This window comes from Helianthus annuus, chromosome 8 (assembly GCF_002127325.2).
Source record: "Helianthus annuus cultivar XRQ/B chromosome 8, HanXRQr2.0-SUNRISE, whole genome shotgun sequence".
NCBI classification, from domain to species: Eukaryota; Viridiplantae; Streptophyta; class Magnoliopsida; order Asterales; family Asteraceae; genus Helianthus; species Helianthus annuus.
The window spans coordinates 117,792,349-117,801,679 of NC_035440.2; the positions used below are offsets into that span (position 1 = coordinate 117,792,349).

At 35.6% G+C, this 9,331-nt stretch overlaps 1 long non-coding RNA gene and 1 other non-coding gene across 3 annotated transcripts; both read right to left on the bottom strand.

The window, feature by feature from the left end:
* Positions 1-4,529: 4,529 nt before the first annotated feature.
* Positions 4,530-9,118, bottom strand: LOC110873814. Of its 2 annotated transcripts, XR_002555478.2 has the most exons (10): positions 8,814-9,118; positions 8,248-8,381; positions 8,032-8,131; positions 7,282-7,347; positions 7,109-7,196; positions 6,942-7,027; positions 6,674-6,808; positions 6,116-6,194; positions 5,814-5,998; positions 4,530-5,136 (listed from the first exon to the last, which is right to left on the bottom strand). It is a non-coding gene; the product is annotated as an uncharacterized LOC110873814 (long non-coding RNA). The 2 variants fall into 2 exon arrangements; XR_004863880.1 differs by having other exon boundaries at positions 6,674-7,027.
* Positions 5,296-5,377, bottom strand: TRNAS-GCU. The gene has a single exon. It is a non-coding gene; the product is annotated as a tRNA-Ser (tRNA).
* Positions 9,119-9,331: the final 213 nt, after the last annotated feature.

Below are 9,331 nucleotides of genomic sequence, written 5' to 3' on the forward strand. Positions count from 1 at the left end.
AACTTCGGGTCGTGTTCGGGTTCATATGTATGAGATGATTTTTGGGTTCGGGTCGGGTTCGGGTTTGTATAAAGTTTTCGGGTTCGGGTCGGGTCGAACCCGCCAACCCGCGAACACGACCCGTTTAACACCCCTAGTGCAAACCACAGGGACTAACTATGTAACTAACTCTTTAAATTCGTTCCTAAGGATAAACAGAAGCCAGTGCCCCCCCCCCCAAACCTATCAAACAACGTATCGTTACCAAACCTTAAAATTACCCACCAAATTGTAATTATAATGCTATGAACTAAAAGTTTCTTTACTCAAGCCACTAAGAATAAGTATTAGTTAGTTACCCTCATAATCTTAATTAAATAAATATTTTATTTCTACCAACATATTTCCTAAGTACTCAACACATTTAAAAAATATGTAACGTTTTTCAATTTTTTCTATCTTTACAACTGATAAATACTAAAAGTTGTAATCAATTGTTATGTGTTGCACACGAATGACGTTTTCTCTTTATAAAACTGATTTATATAAAGAAGCTGTAAATTAATTTCTGTCTTAATTTATAAAATATAAAACATCCTTCACCTTAACAGAAAAAATAAACTGAGTTAGTGATTTGGATGAAAATTTATAAAAATTATGTGACAAAACTATTAATTTTTTTTTCTAAAACTCCATGTATATTCTTTTTTATTATATATGTAACAAAAATTATTAAATATTAGAGATTTAAAAAGGGTTTGAGTAAATTGCCAAAATCGTCCATGTGGTTTTATATTTGTCAGTTTCATCCAAATATCCTCAACTTAACAGAAAAAATAAACTAAGTTAGTGGTTTGGATGAAAATGGCAAAAGGTTACAAACGTTGGGGGCAATTTGATACAAAAGTGTCATTTTGGACGAAAATGGCAAACGTGCCCAAACCTCAGGGATGATTTTGACAATTAACTCAAAAAGAAATTTAAAACACAACACACACATATGTGTGTGTTTGTGCTACCACCAGTAGAAAGGAAAGGGGGAAAACCCTAGCTCTTGATCAATTGACTCAAATGCATCCAATCTAGTTGAAAATTCAAAGTAATTTTGATGCATGCTTGATGATTTAGAGTCTATTGCATCATCTCATCTTATGGCATGTCAAAATCTAGTGTTTGATGAAGTAGAGGATCCTTTATGAACCTTGAGATGTGCAATTGATGGATGCATTGTGGAAATTATGATTAAATTTGTAGTTCCTATATGATTAGAGTTAAACCCTTGATGAGTAGTAGTAAAACAAATGCTATGATTTAAGTGTTTGAATGATTGACATTGCTTGTGCTAAGTGTGTTCTATTAAATATGATGAACACATGAATCGTGATTGTGAATTTGTAATATTTGATGTTAATATAACAAGCTCTAGATGTTAATTGAACATACTAGTTATATTGATTTGATAATGCATGAAAAAATGGTTAATTGTTGAATTAAAGACTTGATGAAATTGGTGTAAAATCCATGCCAACAAGGTGTATGATAAAAAGCCTAAATGAAATATTGAATATTGTTATATAAAATTTATATATGTGAATAATAACATATAGTAAAGCGAGTGGCAAATTACTTGCCTTAGACATAAACCAGAAGGTTATAATGATGCTTGAATTGTGTTCTTTAGGCAACTCGGTTGAAGCTTCGGGAACTCAATCCACAGCAAACGCACGTTTGAAGGAAAAGCTCTATGGTACATGGCTTCGTGCTTCGTAGTTATTTTGTTAGATTAGTATGGTTGTTTGTAGATGTTGAATGAAAAAAGAAATGTTCATAAAGTTCGGTCCGTTCATAAGTGATGTACTTGACATGAATGGATCAGATGAACTAAATAACAAGGATAATGAGTTTGGTTATTCACAAGTGATGGACTCCACATGAACAAACCAAACGGGTCAAATAAGAAGAATAAAGAGTTTGGTTGTTCATAAGTGATGGATTTCACACGAACGAACCAAACGGGTCAAATAAAGTATGTCTAAAGTTTAGTTGTTCACAAGTGATGGATTTCACACGAATAAACCAAACGGGTCAAATAAGCATAAACCGGGTAGCGGGCACGCAAACCACGAAATAATGAGCCCGGGGAATGAGTAAAATAGTAGGGAATAGATTCGTGTAAAAAAGATGTTCGCCAAATAAGTTAGATGCTTAAATTTCATTAACGGGTCAAATAATAAAGCGTATAAGCCGGAAATGGTAGTGCGGATTATTAAAGACAATAATCTAAATCATAGATTTGTACTTAAACTTGTAGGTAATCGAATTACGATCATTTAGAAACAAGTTTGAGGTAAAACAGATTAGATTTGGTGAAGTTATGAGATTTTAAGTGTAACATTGGTTTACCTAGGAATATGTAGCTCCAGCTGAAAATGTTCTGTGGAAAACGTCTCCTCGCCACCCGCGAGCCGGGAGGTATATTTCCTCGTGCCCCGCGAGTCAAATGGCTTAAGTCCTCGCGGGTCGTGAGGAGGCTAAATTGCTGAACGTTTTTGTTTTGTTTGTTCTGGCACACGTGTTCGTTTAGACACGTTCAAAACATTATAAAATTAACGTTTTCAATGATTTTAAATTCTAGGTAGTCAGCAGGAAGTCTCGGATGATGGTCAAGCTCAAAATGAAGAACCGAACACAATTCAAAGATCAAGCTTCCGCGATTTTGTTTAATCGTTTTATGTTATTAAGCATCGTTAACATGTAGTAATATTTTGATTACTTATGACATTTGACTAGATTGTTAAACGTAGGAACATGTAAAGGTATTATTAAATAGAGTAAATTACAAGTTTTGTCCTTTATGTTCACATCAAATTTCAGGCGATGTCCTTTAGCGCAAAAATTGACAGGCGGCGTCCTTTACCTTTCAAAATCTTGCACGTTTTGTCCTTTAGGCCAAACCTAGTTAGATTTTTTGGTTAAATCTAGTTATGTGCAAGGCACATGAGGGTACTATTGTAATTTCACCATTCAAGGGGCTTTTGTGTAAGTAATATATAGATTGGGACTATTTTGTAAAAGTAGAAAAGATATTAAATTATAACTTCTGCACACACACTCACTCTCTTAACTTTCTCTCCCTCTTTCTTCTCTCTCTCTAACACAAGCTCTCTGTCGCACTCACTCTCTCTCTCTAAAAAAAAACCAGTGCACTCACACTCACTCCTTCTAAAAATCTCTGTACGGCGGTGGGTGGTGGATTGTGATGGGGTGTGATGGTGATGGTGGGTTTAGCGGTGGTGGGAGGTTTACGGTGGTGGGTGCGATGGTGATGATGGGTAGCGGTGGTGGGAGGTGTACGGTGGTGGGTGCGATGGTAATGATGGGTGGTGGTGGTGGGAGGTGTACGATGGTGGGTTTTGGATGGTGAAGGTGGATGTGGTGGTGGGTTTTGGATGGTGAAGGTGGATGTGATGGTGGGTTGTGGTCTGTGGATGCTGAAGGTGGGTTGTGGATGGTGAAGGTGTGTTTGCGGTGGTGGAGGTAGTTTTAGGGGTGGTTGCAGGTGGTGGTGGCCGGAGTGCTGGTGGCTTGTGGATGGTGACCGATGATGATATGATTGAAGGTAAAAAATCTTTTGTGAATTTGGGCTTGAATAATTTGTGCCGATGATGATTCATTTTAAAATGTTGGAATTACCGATTGTATTTATAGTGATGATTCATTAGTTTTTTGGGGGGGGGGGTTGGTTGGTGAGTTGATTTGGAGATGGTGGTTCATAATACAGATTTAAACAATTTAATTATGACGACAATAATTCAAGTTATAAAGTTGAATTAAATATGTATACCTGATTGTAGGTGTTTTGGTTAAGAAAGTCTGGAAGTTTAATGCATTTTCACTATTTTGATATTGCTTTTGAAATCTTTATCTGGTAATTTAGATAGGTGGAAGTGAAGAACGAGTCTGTGTTTCATGTTACGAAACCGTGTACGAGAAATAAGATGATGAGGGTGGTAGTGGTGGTGGTGAAGGGTGGTGGTGGTGGAGGTGGAGGATGGTGGTGATAGGTGGTTGCTAATTATATATATATATATACTAGTCGGAACCCGCGCGTTGCGGCGGCGGCAACAATTTACAATGCGGTTTTCGTTTTTCAGTTAGTCGAGCGAGGTATGAAGGTAGTCCTTTTGGAAGGAATTTTTTTTAATCAAGGAATTACTTGTCATCCAAAGTCTGGTTGTCTTTTCTTTTGTATTATAGTGTTTTAGCTGGCTATCTTTTAGATTAGAACTCTAGAAGACACTTTATATTCTCATGGTTCCACACTTCTACATGGCACATATATACTTTTGTTCACTTATTCAGGTATGCATGGAATTGTAATATATAGATCCAGTTTCTTCTTTTTCTTTTAGTAATGATCAATACCAATTGTTCCATGTTAAAAAAAATGTAACCTCAAAAAATACAAGTTAAAATGAACGTCGTACAATCCAAACTCAATATGAAATAATAATAAAGTAAAATGGTTAACAAATCAAAAACCAAAGAGAGGCAAAAATCTTGATTTATTTGCAATAGTTAAAAACCCGATAACCAAACATTTCGGTCCAGCTAGCACCCAAAACCAATCGAATACACCTCTAGTTTAACCATATAAATTATCATATTACAACAGTTAAAACAAATGTAAAGAATTCTACTATGACAACATGACCTTATCCTACTGAAATCACACAATATAAATGTAATCGCATAGTGTAGAGCTGTCAATGACCATACTGATTTTGTCCAGAAAATTAACTCCGGCATTATTCTCCATGAGTGGTTAGTCGCATGTTGGTCTCATGAAAAATGTCAATTCAGCATCATAAGAAATAATCTGGTGTCCTACGCGTCAATTGTGTCACCTAAAATTAACCTTAAACAAAAACCAACTTATAAACAGATGTATATGACTGAAAATCATTACTCAAAGTGGGATGAAGTCCAGAATGAGGCGGGTTCCACAATGACAACATTATCAAAATGATGCATCTTTCAATCTTCAGCATCTAGTGATTTGTCTACAGGTGCACCTGTTTCTTCTTTATTACGAATATTGCCATCTGGTTCCTTTATTAAGTACTCTTTTAGTAGAGATCCTGTCATATCCTCAGCCTATTGCAAAATACCCAAAACTGTTTAGAAAATATATCAAAGTATGTTCAATATAATAAAATTTTATAGTTTACGATTTATTATGTTTCAAAAAGGAGTTTGATTTAAATATAATAAAAAACCAGTTAAAAAAGCAAATGATATATATAAAAAAATAAACAACACTTGAGAGATTCGAACTCTTGCGGGGAAACACCATGTACTTAGCAGGCACAAGCCTTAACCACTCGGCCAAAGCGTTGTTGTTATCAAATAATAAATAATACATATATCACATGATTCTGTGTTATTTATCTTTACGTCAAACATATTACAGTATTAAATCAGCCTAATTATTTCATTATGGATAAATATAGATAGTTCCTTATTTGGGGGAAATGTACCGGGTTCGTGTGGCCTACCTCGGTTGAGGACTACATTGGGACTTAAGGATGTTGACTGGTTTGGTTTCATGTCGATTGCGTTTTGAGCAATCAAATAGCAGAACCATATAAGATTTTTGTGTCGATTATGTTTCGGGTTTAATGGAGTTTCTAACATGGGCCAGAGGCCCATAACACATTTTTACTTAATGGGCCTATACATTTTTGCTCTATGAGCCTCAAAGATTTTTACCGGTAACCTGCAGTCGTTAATGCATCTAGATCTACGTAACAATTTGATTTCCGAAACTATACCTATAAACTTCGGGAAGCTTCGGATGCTCAGCCGTGCTTTATTGTCCGGAAACCGGATCTACGGTCAGATTCCATACACGATATCCTACATCTTCCGTCTCTTAGATCTAGATCTCTCGTTAAACCGGATCTCCAGTCCAATTCCTGAATCTCTCGGTAAAATGGCGGTTTTAGCGACATTAAACCTTGACGGAAACAGAATTTTCAATAAATTACCGGTGACATGAAAATTACATGATAATCTTGAAGACCAACTGGAAAAAGAAACAAAAACTATTACATAGAAGCATAAAAAAGCATACCTTGCCTACAAGTTTATCAATATCGGGGCATATATCTTCTAGCGTCTGGCACATGTTGGTAACCCAAGTTGTATTGCTCCTGTTCATCATGAATGTTAACTACTTACAGGAATGGAAATCAAGAAAGCTTGTAATCAAAACTCAGCCATTCAATCAACATATAATACTATTATCAATGGTGATTAAAGAAAAATCAAAGCAGCAGATATGATCTTCTAGAAATATCTCATAGGTTTAACCAAAACTCAGCCACAATTCAGCACATTCATATAAACATTAATCACATAATAATCTTCTGTCAAAATACTTTTTCTAGTCAAACTTCACATACAATGCTTGGTGGTGACTCGTTTAAATAGAATCACATTCAGATTGAAAAAACCCTTATTCCCAATTTGGGGCTTTAATAAAACACATACACAACCAACAACCTACTTAAACAAAACAGCTGTATACGATTCAAAATTTTGATGTATTACAATAAATAGAAACAAATTAAATTCAGAGAAAATTGATTAAAAACCTAATTTAAAAACTACCAATTCAATTTCAAATTACCTCTAGAACTCTTCAATGGTGGTGATTGAGACCGGTGGTGGAGATGAGAAGCGGTGGTGGCGACAATTTTTCCCCGTATACAATTTTTACCAAAATGAACTCTTCGGGTAGGAAAAGCTTCCAATAGCATTCCATCTTTACCAACATGAACCCGTATACAATTTTTCCCCAAATTAACTCATTATTTGAAGAACGGGTCATGATTGCACCAATAACCAAAAGCAAACACGCAAACACCATTTATCAACTGGGCCCAATAGAAGCTTACCCGTCCATATCAACCGGAAGAACCAATTTCTGATGTGAATTCATTAGCTGACCCCCCTCATTTCCACCACCATTCATCAAAGATTCCTACAAATCACAAAATCAAGAACCCTCAAAAATCTTTTTCCTTAATATTATCAAACACTGAGTTTAAACAAATCAAGTTACCCTGAAAGAACACGAAGATCCCGAACTGATCAAATGCGGGTGGTACAAACATTGAATATAAATTCATCCCGTTCCTCATAGTTAACATCTAAGTATCAATTAAAATATTTAATTATCTATAAACATTTAATCAAAATGTACAATAGATTTCTTGATTTTGAGAACTGCAAAACCTGTACTCTGAGCTGAAGCTGCTTCATATATTCAATTGCTTCATCCAATTTTGATGCCTTATCAGTCTACAAAAACAAAACAAAAAAAAAACCATAATTATGCACAACAGGATACAAATTCGCCGAGAGAGAGAGAAGGTCGGAAGAATTACACACAAACACTATCTTTGAGGAACCTAACACGTATCTGAAAGTATTACACACAAACAAAAAAGGTACCGTACCAGTACTGAACCGGTATATTCGGTACTGGTACCGGTACCCACTTTCTCCGTTTTTCGGTACCGTATCGTTACTAAACCGGTATATTTGGTACCGGGCTCATCCCTACCCAAATATTAACACCACTCAAGAAGCTTCGACCGAGTAATAAACAAAATCATGCCCTAAAACCTTGATAACAATCAATTTTTTGACATCAACATGATATGAATGAGGTTGGATGATCAAGGAAATCAAAGAAAAAGGAATTCTACTTAGTCTACAACAGTTCTTTTGAAGTTTTAAGGGTACCAGTTACAGTTAGAAATTAAATTACAGGTCTTATTGAGCCCCATAAAAATAAAATAAAATAACCAAAACATGCAAAAAGAAATCTACAATATTAAAACTCGACTAATATGTATAAAGCCTTGGTCTGAAGCCTGCTCCATTGCCTATAGATATAGAATGCACGTCTAAATAAAGCAAAAACCGACCCGATTTTAAGTAAACATGTCGAAATTGCTACGTCTAATGAACATCTGTTACCTTCTCAAGGCCAAAAACATAAGATCTGGAATGCACACTTGCAATATCTTCGAATAGCAGTTCTAAAATCTTGAAGTTGAATGATCTCAGATCCTCGAAACTGCAAGCATAAAAAAATGCATATCATTATCATGAAATTTCATTCTATCATGCATGTTCCGAAGCCAGTTATATAGAAATTAAATAAAGTGTAAAAAAATGATTCTTGGAAACTACCTTAGGTGTGAGCTCCACCTTCTCGAGAGCAGTCACAATTGCAGGAACCCGTAAACTGCATTCTGGATGTGCCTCCTGTTACCAATATCATGCATGACTGTTGTGAGTGAAATTCGTTTGGAGCACCAGCTATGCTACAATACGGAGATCCATAGAGAAAAACACGATAAGCATGATTTGTCCATTGTACATATCCAGAATGATAAACAATAATACATCACTAACTAAAGATCAACATCTGTACGGACTCGATTTCCAGTTCTAACAAAAACCAGAGCAACAAAACTCATTTCCCCTGAAAATTTATCACAAAACCTAATTCGCACAAAAAAATCAAACTAAAAAAGATCCAATTTGATCAAAAATTAACAAAAACTCAATTCAATTAAACAGATACTTCACTAACTAAAGATCAACATCTGTACGGACTCGATTTACTCAAAAACCTACCAACATTGGTTCGATTTTAGGGTTTTAAACAAGGAAAAACACCAAATCGGAAGCAGGAGAACCACAATCAAAGTAAAATAGAGTAAGAATTATAGAAAAAAAGCATGAGATATTACCTGAATTGAAGCGAAAATGCGGCGACTAAGGTGTCTCTAACATGTTACATCAGGAGGAAGGTGTCTGAAATAGTCATCCCCATCCCCCACAATGTTAACCATCTGAGAGAAGGTGTCTCGAATAGCCATGGAGTACTGGCTTATGGTGAACGCAAGGCAAAGACAAAGCAGATCCAGATCCAAAATCGGAGAGAGAATGAAAAGGGAAGGGAGCTGTGGATTTGAATTTTGAAATGAGATTTGGGGATTGTAAGAAAGCAGGGATTGTATGACAGCTTTCAAAAGTGAATGCGCGGATCATGATCTGTGTGGAGTTAATGGACGGTAGGATAGGATCATAAAAGTGATGGACGGTAGGATCATTATCTTTGTGTTTTTGTTTGAGTTAATAAGGGTATAAGTGGAAAGTGATATTTTATAGTGTTTAAAAGACTTGTACTGCATGCTTTAGGGGTGTTTTAAGGGAATTTTTATGGACTTTAAGAAGTCCTTCCTATATGCTTTATAAAGTAGTAATA